Source organism: Crocodylus siamensis, chromosome 10, assembly GCF_052110815.1.
Source record: "Crocodylus siamensis isolate JL-2025a chromosome 10, ASM5211081v1, whole genome shotgun sequence".
Classification (NCBI taxonomy): Eukaryota; Metazoa; Chordata; order Crocodylia; family Crocodylidae; genus Crocodylus; species Crocodylus siamensis.
Genome location: NC_143404.1, coordinates 42522425 through 42538051, shown reverse-complemented (window position 1 = coordinate 42538051; position 15627 = coordinate 42522425). Strand labels below are relative to the sequence as shown.

Here is a 15627-nt window from a genome sequence, read left to right as displayed (position 1 = left end):
GCCCCATACATCACAGGCATCCCCTGATAACCAGGGAGACCATATCCTGCCTGGGCTTTGTAGTAATTTCGGCACAAGGTAGGGTCCCCATAATTTTTTACCACCACCATTGTGCTTTTTCTTATTTTAAAGCACCAAAGTCCTCCTGGGGCACAGGTGACACTTAGCAATCACCTTCCCAAAGTGAAATGAGGTGTGTCTGTTCTGATCTATCTTTATTTCAATTCTGATTCTGTCAATATGATGCTGACTCATGAGGACATAATGTGGCTTGTCATATGTGATAGTGACAAACTCGTTGTTTCTTCTACAGGTACACAATGTAGTAAGGAAACCGAAAAGTCCCCGAGAAGCTGATGTTGGACAATGTCCATGTAGAGATACAATGAATTGAATACTCCGGTAATATAAGCCATAAAGGATTTTTTTTTTTAACAGTGGCCCTGGGTAGCAATCCCAAAATATGGGCTAGTTCACCATGGGTAGAAAAAACATAAGAGTTATCACTAGCTTTAAGTCCCATTTTTCTGCTCACTTGATCATAGCTCATAACTAGTTCAAATGGGGTAGGAGTGGCTGGTAATAATATTGTTCATAAGATCCAGAAACTCAGTGATGGATGAATAATACCCCTGATGCAGGACATACCCCCATTTTTTAGCCCCAGAAAAGGTTTCAAAAGGGGTGTCTTTGTTGATATTTTTCCAGCTGTGTGGGTATTGTATTTTTGCTAAACCTACCTCCCAGTTTGTCAGCCCATAAAAACCTAGGATTCCAGGCTAGCCTAGAGATTGACACAACACCTCATTCAATGAGTAACAGAAAGGCTTTATTTATTGCAAGTATTGGAAGTCAAGTCAAGTGAGCCCAAACTAAAGAAAAATCCAGTAACTAGCTGTAAGGTGATGCTTTCTCACCAAACAGGTGACAAGAAAGATGGTCTGTTTCTTACAGCATCTCAAGATAGCTGAGGTGCAGCAGCAGTTGGTGTTAGAGATCTCTCACTCTTGAAGTGCACATGTGCTGTTAGCTGTTTTCACTTTGTTCTTATACCAGCATCTTCAAAGCATTCTTTTACTTGTATAAATCAAGAAAGTGCCCTGTGATGATTTGAAGATAATCACCTGGGGCTCAACCCCAACCAGGAAGGCAAACTTCGCCAGGTCGAGATCTCCACCCTGCAGAGGGAGCTCCCCATCTGCCCCTGCCTGCTTTTACCACCTCGGCAGGTGAAGTGAATTGGGGCCAATCTGCAGCTGGGGCAATATCCGGTGGCCAGGAGCAGAGTGAGAGGAGGAAAGGAAGCCGATGGGAGAGGAGAGGAGAGAGGAACTGGGGAGCCCGGGACAGGAAAAGAATGCCCCGAGGCCATGGCAAGCATTGGGCCAGACACTGAAGAAGCAGTGATGACCCCATTATGGCATTGAAGAGGAGGGGAAGGAGGATTCCTTTTCCCCAAACAGTCAATTCCATTTGTTTTCTTTCTTTTTCTTTTGCTTCATTTTTTTTTCTATTTGTTGGAACGGCGGAGCCTTGGCCGCTGAGCACTGAGCGAACCCAGTGCGGCTTTGGCATCCCAAGAAAATGGGGAAAGCTCCACTCTACCAGAGGATCCTCACTGCCAGACCCAGGGGTAGGGGACCTGAGTCGGCCCAGAGGGAGGAGAGTGGGCAAGACCTCCCCTCCCACCACTTGTTAAATGGTTGTGCGCTGCCAATTAAGCCAGGAGCAGTGGCAAACAGCAGAGAACGCGGGGAGAGCCCAGAGCTGGGTGAAGCCCCAACGAGCCCTGAGGTGGTACCAGGAGCCCAGTTCCCCTTGGGATTGGATTGCCTAGCAGCCCCAGAGAAAAAAACGGAAAAAGGCAAACATAGAAATAAAAAAATGAGAGGGAAAATTATCTCTGGCTAGTCCTTTTGGCCACTCCCTCCCCAAGGCTTTGGAAGTTGGGTGGAGCCCGGTGGTTGGTCTAGGTGGAGGCGGGAAGTCACCACCTCCCTCTCATCAGTATTCCTTAAACATCAAAGTCGTAGCAAGCGAGAAGAGAGAGCACTGGACGCCACCTAGACTGACTAGAAGTGGGCTGCAACCTCCCTGAGGGGTCGGTGGATGTTATCAGGACATAAAAGTGCACGTCTGTTCCCGGTAGCTACCTGACAAGTCCCAAGCAGTAATTAACCGGAAAATCCTGTCAATCAAACTGCTCTTTATTAGTTTTCAGAAAGTTCCAATTTAATGAATTACTTTCCTCACTGACAAGAGGTTATCTATTTCTACTAAGTTAGTGTTGGGCAGTCACCATGTAAGGATGTATACCCCAATGTCCTGCTGACATTCACTGGCCCCTTGGGGTGGCTGCACCTCTACGGTCGAGCTGGGGGAGAGCTGGTGCCCTTTCTTTTCCTGCCTGCCACAACTTTGATGATATAGGAGATTCATAAAAGGGAGGTGGTGACTGCCCATCTCATGCCCAGATCAATCACAGGGGGCTGCCCAGCACCCAAAGTCCGAACCCAGAAGCAAAGGAAGGACCACCCCGGAGCCAACTTTCCAATTCAACTTTTTTTTTTTGTAGTCCTTGACCTTTGCCCTTCAGGTCTGGTGCCCTGGTGCCTGGGGCTGTTACCGCCAGATCTTCAGTGGTCCACCTTCCCACCCTGGTCTCTTCCCCAAGACTTTAAAACTGAACCGCAGAGGGTTTAATTGCCGGCAAGCGCTGCTTAAGTAGCTGGGGATTCCCTCCAGAGCAATCAGCTGGGGACGGGGCGTGGTCCTTGCTGCTCAGGGTTTTTGCCCGCCCCCATCTCAGCTGTGGAGCCTCTTTGGGGAGCCACTCCCCTTCTCTTCCTTGGCAGATGCCTGGCCTTGGTTTGGACTCTTTGACCGCCCCAGAGATGTCTATGGGAGAGAGCAAAAAAAAAAAGAACGGAGAAAAAAAAATGCCATGGTGAGTGGTTCAGGCGGATCCATCACCTCTGCCATTCCCAGGGTCTTTCCCGGATCCTCTTCTGGCGCCTGGCCTCTTCCACCCTCCTCTTTACTCCTGAGATGAGGGTGCCACCATTTCTTCTGAATCAGACCAAGCACTTACCCACGCTTCTGGCTTTCCAGTTCCTCACCTCTGCTCCTTTGGCGTCCCTTCTCCAGGTCCACCCCCGGCCTCCAGATATAGCCCGTGCTGTGGATTGGCTCTGATTCACTTCGCCTGGCATGGAGGTAAAGCCGGGCTGGCGCAGATCGGGAGTTCTCATAGTAGCATGGAAGTTGCAGCATGAGGTGGTCCATGTCCCTGGCCGGGGATATGCCCTCGGTGAGTGCCCTCCAGGCTCTCACATACCTCCCCACTTAACTTGCCGTTAGGAGTACTTACCCCCTGGGGTTTTGGTATAAAGGATCCAAGTCCGCCACCCCAGAATCTGTTCTGTCTTCATTCTCATGGCATCTTGAAAGAAAATCAGCCACTGTGTTAGCTTTTCCTGGCCAGTACGTAATCTTAAAATTAAAGGGTTGCAAGTCCAGAGCCCACTGGGTAATGCGTACATTGTCTGTTTGTTTGACTTTCAGCCACCTCAGAGGCGTGTGATCGGTGATGAGGGTGAACTCCCACCCCAATAGGTAGTACCAAAAGTACTGGATGCCCCATTTTATGGTAAGGCACTCACGTTCAATGGTAGCATACCTTCTTTCTTGAGGATTTAATTTTTGGCTGGTATAGGCTATGGGTTGGGAGGCTCCTTTGATCTCCTGGGGCAGCACGGCTCCTAAGGCCCACTCTGAAGCATCTGCCTGTAAGGTGAAAGGCAACTCTAAGTTTGGGGTCTAACAGCACCACATGGCAGAGGACCTTCTTAGTATGTTCAAAGACGTGCTTTTGGCATTCCATACGAATGATCCCCCTCTTTTCCTCGCAACAGGTCAGTAAGGGGAGTGGTGATGTCAGCGAACTTGGGTATGAATCGCCTGTAGTATCCCACTAACTCCAGAAAGGCCCTCAGCTGCCTATGGGTTTGCGGGGGCTTGAACTGGTGCAAGGCCTCTACCTTGTCGGCTAACAGCAGGACTTGTCCTTGCCCTAGCAAAAATCCCAAGTATTTGGTCTCTGCCTTAACCAGGACACATTTTCTCGGGTTGGTTGTCAGACCTATTTGGTGTAGTTCATACAGCACTGCCCTTACTGCCCTGAGGTGATCTTCCCACCCCTGGGTATAGATGATGATATTGTCTATATATGCAGCTGCATATTGTTGGTGCAGGGCCAGTACCCAATCAATCAACCGTTGAAAGGTAGCAGCTGCTCCGTGCAGCCAAAGGACATTCTTCTGAACTCATATAAACCCCATAGGGTGCCAAATGCTGTCTTTGCCCTGTCTTCTTTTTGCAGTGGGACCTGCCAATACCCCTTTGATAAATCAAGCCAACGTCAACAAATTCAGGAGATTAGTGGGAGAGGCACTGAGGGCCCAAAAGGTAGAGGATATGGGAATCCACGAGGGATGGTCATACCTTAAGGGGACAATCCTTCAGGCTCAGAGTGCGACAGTCCCTGAGAGAAAGAAGGGAGGGGTAAGAATGCTCTGAAACCCCCATGGCTCAGCAAAGGCATTCGAGAATGCCTGAGGGCCAAAAGGGAGGTGTACACCCAGTGGAAGGGAGGGGCTATCACTAAGGAGGAATATTTCTCCTTGGCCCGTGAGTGTAGGAGGGCTATTAGGAAGGCCAAGGCGGGGGTGGAGCTCAGGCTAGTGACCAGGATTAAGGACAACAAAAAGTCTTTCTTCAAATACACTGGGAGTAAGACGAGAGCACCGGGTAATATAGGGCCCCTGCTAAACTCAAATGGTAATCTTGTGGCTACGTCATACGAGAAAGCCGAAATTTTTAACAAGTTCTTTGCCTCTGTTTTCTTGGACAGGGACCAGAACAGCTCTCCTACCACAGGTAGGGGCAATCTTGGGGATAGCACTGCCAGGCCTTGGGTCTGTGCAGATGTAGTAAGGGATCTTCTGGAAGGGCTGGATGTTTTTAAGTCTGCAGGCCCTGATGTCCTCCACCCACGGGTGTTGAGAGAGCTGGCGGGGGTCATTGCTGTGCCCTTGGCCCGGCTGTCCAAGTGATCATGGTCCATGGGCCAGGTGCCTGGAGATTGGAAACTAGCTAATGTGGTCCCCATTTATAAGAAAGGGAGAAAGGAGGACCCAGGAAACTATAGGCCCATAAGCCTCACATTGGTCTTGGGAAAATCCTTGAAAAAATTATCAAGGATCACATCTGTGAGAGGCCAGCAGGGGAGATCATGGTCAGGGGCAAATGGCATGGTTAATCAAAGGCAGGTCCTGCCAGACCAACCTGATGGCCTTTTATGACAAGGTAACTAAATACCTGGATGATGGTGTCACCGTGGACGTAGTCTTTCTGGACTTTAAGAAGGCCTTTGGCACTGTCTCACCCCAGCCTCATTAATAAATCGAGCGACTGTGGCATTGATGTCTACACAGTTGGATGGGTCAAAAATTGGCTGATGGGGCACACCCAGGGAGTGGTGGTGGATGGGTCGTACTCGACCTGGCGGGATGTGAATAATGAGGTACCCCAGGGCTTAGTCTTTGGGCTTGCACTGATTAACATCTTCATCAGTGACTTGGACGAGGGGGCGGAAAGCACGCTTGCACGTTTGCAAGTTTGCTGATGACACTAAGATGTTGGGTGAGGTGGACACACTTGAAGGGACAGGGAGGCTGCAAATAAATTTAGACAGACTACAAAAGTGGGCAGATGAGAATAGGATGGGGTTCAATGTAGTTAAATGCAGGGTGCTGCACCTTGAGAGAAGGAATCCACAGCATACATACAGGCTGGGAAGTTCCCCTCTTGAAAGCACAGAGGTGGAATGGGAACTTGGAATCATTACTGATTCCAGAATGAACATGAGCCACCAATGCCAGACCACAGCCAGCAAGGCCAGCCATACCTTGTCATGCATCTAAAGATGCATCTCAAGCCAGTCCAGAGAGGTGATACTCATCCTCTATGCGACATTGTTCAGGTCGCAATTGGAGTACTGCGTCCAATACTGGGCGCCACACTTTAAAAAGGATGTGGTCAGTCTGGAGAGGGTTCAGAGGAGGGCCACCCGCTTGGTGAGAGGGCAGCAGGACAGGCCCTATAAGGAGAGACTGAGGGACCTGAACCTGTTCAGCCTCAGCAAGAGAAGGCTGAGGGGGGACTTGGTGGCTGCCTATAAATTCATCAGGGGAGATCAACAGCAAATAGGTAGAGCCCTTTTCTCCCCAGCACCACCTGGGGTGACAAGGAACAATGGTAATAAGCTGATGGAGAATAGGTTTAGGTTAGAGATCTGAAGGCAGTATTTTACAGTTAGGGTGGCCAAAATCTGGAACCAACTTCCCAGGGAAGCAGTCCTCACCTCTACCTTGGGCAAATTCAAGAGGAGTTTGGATGATCACCTGTCTGGGGTCTTGTGAACCCAGCATTCCTTCCTGCCTGTGGCAGGGGGTTAGTCTAGGTGATCTCTTCAGGTCCCTCCTGATCCTAGCTACTATGAAACTATGAGTGTCCCCCGGGCTCTCAGTTAGGAACATATCAAGAAACTGATTAACAACCAGTAAAAACACAAGGTTTTGGGGAGTGTCCTTGGAAAATCAAGGGAACCACTAGCGCACACAGAAGTGACTCAGGAGGAGACATCTATCACATGTGGAGAATGACTCTTCCTGTACTTAGCATGAGTTAACTGCAAAAGAATATTTACCGTACTAATTAATCAAGGATAGACATTTCACGTGGTTACATACTAGACAACTAGAAGCCTGCTTAAAATCATCATGAATATAGTAAGATAAGCTGAAAGAGATACCTCATTATTTCTTTTCAGATGGCCTAGCCATGAATTCACATCCTTTTTCACTATGCAGTTAGCATCAGTATTTTTTATTCTAACTTTTGTAAGTAGGCCCCAGTTTAGCACGAGTTTCAGTGTTATCATGGCTCCCCAGGAGATCCAGAGGTTTAAGAAGTTGTATGGTAAAGTTCAAGCTGGTGTTCTGTAGGAAAATCCTAGTGCAGGCATTATTGGGTAAAGTGATGTAAAAACCGCCATTGCTCATCTTGCCCTTCTAGTGGTGGAAATGATTTCTCTTTTGCTCTAAACGTTACAGACTTGGGAAGCTTCTACCCAGCTATTAAATTTAGCTGGGCACCCCATCCATTTCACCAGTAACTGCTTCTTTTTTCCTTTTCCTCTCCTTGCTAGGACTTTTTTCAGTCCTGCAAACTCTGTCCTGTTTGGGGTTCACTTTCTGTAGTTCTTCAAGATAAAAAGAACCCTTGATAGGTTCATTTTTGTAATCATAGAGGGGGGTCTTTACTCGCTTAATGACTTCATCCACTATGAAAATTTCATCGGTGAATGTTTGTTCATAACCTTTTTCAAATCTCCCTTTGGTTCTAGACACCCTCATGTGGTCTCCTTTTCTGAACAGGGGTGTTGCTGCTTTTGTTTTAAAATAGCCACCGTACACAGTTTTCCATAGCTAGGGAGTGGTTGAGGAGTTCACATCAACAGGCCTGGCATGGATAGTTCTGTGAAACAGAATGGATTTCACAGAACTGATAGTCCAGAATGCACAGGGTGGGTGGGGCGGCTCCTGTCACTGCACGCTGCTTGTCCAGAGGCAGCACAGTGGCTCCGTCCTGCGTCCATCCCACCCTGACTGGGCGAGCGATGGGAGGGCATGGGATAGTTCTGTGAAAGCTCTTTAGAAACTCTGGTAATGCATCAATGTAGCGAAACGTGTTGTGGGCTGTTAAATACCTCTACATCTTTGATCTTAATGTTCTGTTAAACTGCTTTACAACTGCTGCTTTCATGTCGTTATTTGTAACAAAATGGTGGATATTATACTGCTTTAGCAGCGTGCTTAAAGGTTTATTTAAAAATTCTTTCCCCCAGTCACTCTGTAGTTTTTGAGGTACACGACCCACTGAGAATATGCTTTTAAAGGCCTTGAATATTTCACCTGCCAAGCTGTCTTTTAGCCGCAAGTTCCAGGCATGCTTGGATAAAATATCTATTGCTGTTAAGATGTACAGGCAGTCCTCAGACTTACGACACAATTCCTGAAAACCATGTCTTAAGTTGAAATGTCAGAAGTCAGAAACAATTTTCCCATAGGAACAGTGTTATAAATGGGAATTGGTGGTGAGGGAGGGACTGGGGGTGGTACAAGGGGTAGGGCAAGTGCTGCCCAGCCAGGGCCGGGTGGGCACGGGATTGAGCTGTGGCTCATTGGGGGAGCATGGGGAGGGAGGGGGAGGTGGCTCCTGCTGCTGCATGCTGCTTATCTGGCAACTCGTCCAGCTGTTCCTACCACTGCACCAGCCGCTTGTCGGTGCCCCCAGATCTGGGTGACATGGGGCGGGTGGGGCTAGGGCTGCCTCCAGGGGCTGGGAGCAGGGGCTATGCCCTCCCATCACTTGCCCAGCTGGGATGGGGTGGACACAGGACGGAGCCACTGTTCTGCCTCTGGACAAGCGGCATGCAGTGGCAGGAGCCTCCCCACCCTCCCTGTGCACTCTGGACCAGGCACAGCTTCATCTTGCGCTCGCTCTGCCTCAGCTGGGTAAGCGGCAGGAGGGCATGGTGGGGGCGTGTGCTTCCAGATCAGGGTGGGGCAGATGACGGAGCATGGGCTGGGGGGGGCTGCAGCCACCCAAAAATTCACCATAGCCCCCACCACCCACCCGGAGCACAGCCTGGTGCAGCCCTTGCCACCCTGCCTGCCCTACCCTGAAGAGGTCTGGGGGGACATACCCTCCCATTCCCTCTTGGACAGGTGGCAGAAGCAGTGCTGGGAGCCGCTGGACGAGCCACCAAACAAGCAGCACGCAGCAGCAGGAGCTGCCACCTCTTCCCTCCCCACGCTGTCCCAAGGAACTGTAGCTCAGTCCTGCGCCCGCCTGGCCCCAGCTGGGCAGTGCTTGCCACAGTGCTTGCCCCAGCCCCAGTCCCTCCCTCACAGTGGGGGACATCAATCTGTGCCCCCATGCCCCTTTCCTTCCCCCTCTACTTCTACCACAACAGACTTACCAGCTGGATGCAGCTATATTGACCATCGTAAAGTCAAAACCCAGGTCAGAACATCAAAACAGGGTGTCAATTTATAAACCTCATAAGTGACATCCATTGTAATTTGAAAAATCATAAGTCGAGGACTGCCTATACTTAAAACCACTGTTGTGTTTAGAGAACTGTTCCATATCCCTGAAATTTGCCTTCCCTTGCGCATCCACATCTGAAACAACAGTCTTGTTTCTTTTAAAATGTCTTCTTGCCAACTTGTGTAGGATGTAAGCATCCTCATCTGAAAGCCAGGCAGTCACCTGACTTCTGTTCAGATTCTTATTCAGACTTTTGGCCACTTCAAAAAGTGAGTTCACCCCACCAAAACTCCCCGCTGCTCCAGGAGTGTAATAACAAAGCCTCCCATGTAGATGTAGCTGGTAACCATGGTACCCTCCTCGCCAACATGCATATGGCATATTTAAATGCCAGACAAATTTAAACTGTGGTAAAACCAGGTTTATTAATCAGGTAAAGAAAAGCAGCACATACAGGATTATTTGGTCATGTCTCGAACACCTATCTTTTAGATGCACAGAAAATCCTCTCCGAACAGAGGTGCTCCGTAACCTCCATAAGTTCGTGCCCCTCTTCAGTGAGCTCCACAGGTTCATGCCCCAGCTCTGTAACCTTCATAAGTTCATACGCCTGCTCCATGGGCTCCAGAGACTCAGACAAAACTCAGACCAAACTGATACATCCATGTAACAGGGAACCCTAGCCCTGTTACTAAGAGACAGGGTGGTTCCTTTAAATCCAGAACCTTCTAGTCATGGCCGGCAGGTCAAGTAGGGGATAAGGCTCAAGCCCTGCCAGTGGGTCAGGTGACAGGAAGAGGAAGGCCAGGATTCTACAAATGGCAAGTGGAGAAGGCCAGAGGGGCAGCAGGGAGGGGGACTCCCAGTGACCACGGTGCCTCAGTCTCTGTCAGAAGACTACGCCATGCTGTGAGCGATCCTCATGAACATCTAAAGTAAGCAGGTGTAGAAATTTACTAACAAAATCATAAATAATAGTGTAGCAGACTCAGTGCTTCAAGGACAGGCCGATAAGACACAGGCCTCATCGCCTTAAAGTCTGAAGCAGAGATACAACCCCCCCTCCATTAGTTAACACGCAGCCAAAAACCAGTTTTGAAACAATTAAGAATTTTCCCGCACTGACCTAACATCTTGTTTTCCTTCACAGTGGAAAATTCCCACCTGCGCACGCATCTCGTCTGTAGACTATAAATTGCCTCTAATAGTTTTATTCGGGGCCTCTGAGTTCGCTCCGGGTGCCCAGCATGCTGAATAAATTTTGAGACAGACAGCGACTCTGTATCTTTGGGAACAGCTCCGCAAGGGGTCACGAACTCCTCAACACAGGCATGCTGCCTCTCTTGTTTCTGTATTATCATTTTTCTATTATATTGCCTTAGAAGCCTATGTTGTGTTGAATGTTAAAAGCGGTGGTTTGGGTGAGGTTATTTGGGGAAGGAGGAGGCCTCAGTGCGGGCCCAGTGCAGTGCTAGAGAGGGCTCAGTATTTGTGGGTGAGCAGACCCCAGTGCCAGAGAGGGCGCAGTATTTGGGGGTGAGTAGATCCCAGTGCCACAGAGGGTTCAGGAGCCCAAGTGATTTTTTTTTTGAGAGTTAGAGCTTGGGAGTCAAACCCTGATTAGTGGGGTTTTTTTGACTGACAGGCCTAGCTAGAGAGAGAAGTGCCGAGACCCCAATAGAAAGAGGACTTTACTAATACCATCTGTGAGGCTTGGGCTGCAGTGTAGGGGAGGAACGGAGCCACAGATAGCGCCCCCTGGCATTGGGGCATACAATGGGCAGCCTCCCACTTAATTAACAACAATTAATAACAAGGCATGGCAGACAAGAAGGCAGGCGGTTGGCCCATAACAGGTGGGCGGGCCTACCAGTAGACAGACCCCGAGCAGGCCCCCCTGTTACAATCCATCATCGGCCTTGTCTTGAACTCCTCTCTTTTAGATATGAACAAAAATAGTTTACACAAGATACCTTCATTCTCACAGATCCACCAATCCGTAAGTTTTGAAAGCTCTCTATAAAGGCAACCACCTACTTGCAAAAAGATTATATAGTTAACGCAGACCCACCCTGTCACGGTAGAAACTCGCTCCCTCCAAAAAAAAATAAAAAATCTATGTTAGTTACCTCAGCAGAGCCCTTGGAGTTTAGCTTGTCTGCCACTTCCATGCTCTCTGCCTTTGGCTCTGATGCGGTCTGTTGGGGGTCTGCCACGGTCCCCAGATCTGTTTTGGGAGTCTGGGAGCCTGTCTCAACCATTGAGCTCTCATCCATAGTGCTGCTGAGAGAGATCTGAACAGTGTCTGAGGCTTACAAAATGTAAGAATCCATATTGGTTTTGTCTGCATTAGCGTGGTCTCAGAAAACATGTGGCCTGGTTTGGAGGGTTTCCCACCAGGATTTAGAAAAGAGGTAGGCCAGGGACTTCCAGCCTAGATCCCCCCCTCCATATATTTGCCCTGATTGGTTCGGTGCCGTGCTTGGGGAACTTTGATGCCCCGAAATCTCCCTACCCCACAGATTGGTCAAGGTGGGTAGGGCAAGTTGTTAGAGGGGTCACAGCCCCTTGCTACCTGATAGCCTATGCCTCCACCTCACAGCCAAGGGGGGGGCTGAACTTTTAGGGTCCCAGGGTGGGCCATGTAGCTTGAGGGGTGGGGTTTCCTGATCAAGGAGCAGGCCTTCTGATGTCAGAGGGGCATGTGATGGGAACAGAGTATTCTGGGATGGGTTGGGCCTTATGAGGTCACAGAGTCACAGACCATGTGATGGGAAGAGGGTGCTCTTGGACATAACATGGCGGCCAAGATGACCACCAACATGTGGCCAGGGGTTGGGACTTATGAGATCACAACCAAGTGATGGGAACAGGGTGTTCTGGGATGTAACATGGCAGCCAAGATGGGCACCAAAGATAGCTGCCAATATGGCAGCAAGGGGTTGGGTTACAACTTGGTAGCTTCTCCATCTCCCTTGCTACATGGGGCACCCCTCCACTGCTGCACTTTGTGCTCTCGCCCCCCACTGCTGAACCATGCATCTGTTTGGGTACCTCTGCACCAGTGGTCTGGATAGCCTCCATACCATCCCTGTCTCCTTCTTCCCACGTGCAGTCACAGATTCACCCTTAGCTCCCCACAAAGTGTGCAGCACTGCTCTCCCCGCTGGGGCAGAGGCAGGAAACAGCATCCAGAGGAGGAAGGGGGAACCTGGTAGGAGGAGCAGAAGTCAGGCCACAAGTTAACGCCTCATGAGGCCACATAAAACACACAGACACAAGTTTGCAGCTCTCTTTTAGGTTACTTTGCAGCATAAAACTTACAAACAGGAAGACAAACTCTTCACAAAGAGTCCAGTGGGGGCCAGGATTCATGGTCTTCCTATGTGACTGTAAATTCACATTTGAGACACTTGGGACTTAACTTTCTGTGTGACACCTTTAGCTTTTTAATAACTACTATTCTTTGTTGTATGCTTTTAGCTCACAGCAATGGCAGGAAATGTCATTCCTTGTGTCCCAATTTTATTATGCCAGGTATCCAGGATGTAGCTGTACTGGTTTAGGGCCAAAAGGAATCGAAACGCGTGGAGGAGGTGCTATCTTTTATTAGACCAACTAGATATTTGCAAACAAATTACTTTATTTACTAGCTGAAACCTGCAAAACATTTGCAATTAAATTTTAATTGCAAAAGTATTTCTTTAAATACAGGATTTTTAGTTATTCTTTGACCAAATACTTTAATGGAATCAAAACTTCTCACGACTGAAAAGGATACATAAAGCTGTCCACATGTAAACATTGGCATAGGAAAGGGCCCTTGTACATGTGAGGAAATTGCACCATTTAGTGGTTTAATTGTTCTTTTTAACAATTTAATTGCATAATAGTGTACACATTTGGCAGCATGTTACGATTAAATTTTGTAACAGTGTAAACGTTTGGTGGTATATTTCAATTTAAGTGACTTTTTTATGTAGCAAACTAAAATACACTTCCCACAAACACCACGCCCACTCACCCACACCTTCCCCCACACTCATATACCAAAAATCAAACATATATTATGACATATTTTAATTTTATTTTAAAAAAGAAATCATTCTTATTCATGTATGCTTGCATAGTGTATATAAAGGCGATTGCATAATAGTTCAAAATAAAGTCTTACTGTTGTATATTGTATGTGGAGGTGTGTGTGCTGTGTGGATGTGTAGTGACAGGGGCCAGGGCAGTGCTGTGATTAGGGGGCCAGTACACACATCCACAGGAGGCCTCAAATGCCTCTACACAAACACTCATAGTATGGGAAACAAGCAGGAGGAACTCGCCCTCCTGCTAGCTGACACCAACCCGGACATAGTGGGGATCACTGAAACATGGTGGGACTCAACGCATGACTGGGCAGTGAATATCAAGGGCTATAGGCTGTACAGGAGGGACAGGATAGGAAGGAAAGGTGGGGGTGTGGCACTCTATATTAAGGAGGAATACCCATCCTCATCAATTAATAAGGAATCAGAGGAAGGGCACTCTGAAGTGCTTTGAGTTAGATTACAAGGCAGTCGAGGGGAAGGAGACTTAACAGTGGGGGGTCTACTACAGACCTCCCAACCAAGGGGAAGAGCTCAACCAGGAATTCTTAGGTCAGCTCATGGAGGTAGTGAAGTCTAAGGATGTGGTAGTCATGGGGGACCTGAACTTCCTGGGCATCTGGGAAGAGCAGTCAGCCAGGTCTGACCGCTCACGTAGGTTCTTAGCCAGAATGCAGGACCTCCATCTAACCCAGGAGGTGCACAGCCCCACCAGGGGAGACGCCTTGTTGGACCTGGTGTTGGCCACGGGAGATGACCTGGTGAGGGGGCTGCAGGTGCTTGACCACCTGGGCAACAGTGATCATCGCCTGCTGGAATTCACTATCCAGCGCAAGGTGGCAAAGGCCTGCAGCAAGGCAGCAGCCCTAGATTTCAGGAGGGCAGACTTCAATGAGCTAAGGAGAATAGTCAGGGAAGCACTGAGGTCCCAGAGGGGAGGGGAGCCAGGCGTCCAAGGAGAGTGGTTGCTTCTCAAGGAGACGATCTTCCAAGCCCAAAGGGAGGTAATCCCAATGAGGATCAAAGGGAGCAGGAGGGCTCACAAGCCCCACAAGATCCCAGAAGCATGTGGGAATGTCTCCTAGCTAAAAGGGAGGTGTACACCCAATGGAAAGGAGGGGACATCACCAGGGATGACTATACTGCAGTTGCTCGGGGATGTAGGGGGGCAGTCAGGAAGGCCAAGGCAGAGATGGAATTGGGACTAGCTTCCCAGATTAAGGACAATAAGAAGTCCTTTAAATACATAGGAGGTAAAAAAGAAGGTTCTGGGTAATGTGGGGCCCTTGCAGGACACGTTAGGAAATTTGGTCGTCACACCAGATGACAAAGCCAACATATTTAATGATTTCTTTGCCTCCATCTTCCTAAGCAGGGACCGGAACAGCCACCCCCCCCTGCTGGGCCCCCTTCAGGCCCCAGGGGAGACGCGCCTAGGCCAAGGGTTAGTGAGGAACTAGTTAGGGAGCTTCTGGAGGGACTGGATGTATTCAAGTCAGCCGGTCCAGATGATCTCCACCCTAGAGTACTAAAGGAATTGGCTGAGGTCATTGCAGGACCCCTGGCACGGCTTTACGAGCACTTGTGGTGCTCTGGTGTGGTGCCAGAGGACTGGACCATGCCAATGTGGTTCCCATCTTCAAAAAGGGTAAGAAGGAGGACTCGGGAAACTATAGGCCAGTTAGTCTTACTTCAGTCCTAGGCAAGCTGTTCGAGAAAATTATGCTGGCACACATCCACAAGGGGCCAGCAGAGGATTTTGTGCTTAGGGGCAACCAACATGGGTTCATCAGTGGCAGGTCCTGTCAGACTGACCTGGTGGCCATCTATGATCAGATCACCAAATCATTAGCTGCAGGGGTAGCAGTGGACGTAGTCTTCCTGGACTTTTGGAAGGCCTTTGACACTGTCTCTCACCCTGTTCTCATTAAGAAACTGGGGGGCTGTGGTGTAGACACCCACACAGTCAATTGGGTCACCAACTGGCTGGAGGGCCGCACCCAGAGAGTGGTGGTGGATGGGTCATTTTCAACCTGGAGGGATGTGAGCAGTGGGGATCCTTGGGCCTGCACTGTTCAACATTGCTGTTCTTCATCAGCGACTTGGATGAGGAGGTAAAAAGCACCCTGTTCAGATTTGCTGATGACACTAAGATGTGGGGGGATGTGGGCATGCTAGAAGGGAGGAATAGGCTACAATTGGACCTAGACAGGTTACAAGGGTGGGCAGATGAAAATAGGATGGGATTCAACATTGACAAGTGCAAAGTGATGCACCTGGGGAGGAACAACCAGCACCATACCTACAGGCTGGGGAACTCCCTTCTTGTCAGTACAAAGGCAGAAAAGGATCT

General features: G+C 49.1%; 1 long non-coding RNA gene across 1 annotated transcript; it reads left to right on the top strand.

Annotated features, from left to right (window-relative positions):
* The first annotated feature begins 320 nt into the window (after window positions 1-320).
* Window positions 321-10437, top strand: LOC149856513 (uncharacterized). Its single transcript, XR_016438372.1, has 3 exons — window positions 321-402; window positions 3565-3649; window positions 10328-10437. It is a non-coding gene; the product is annotated as an uncharacterized LOC149856513 (long non-coding RNA).
* The last annotated feature ends 5190 nt before the right edge of the window (window positions 10438-15627 follow it).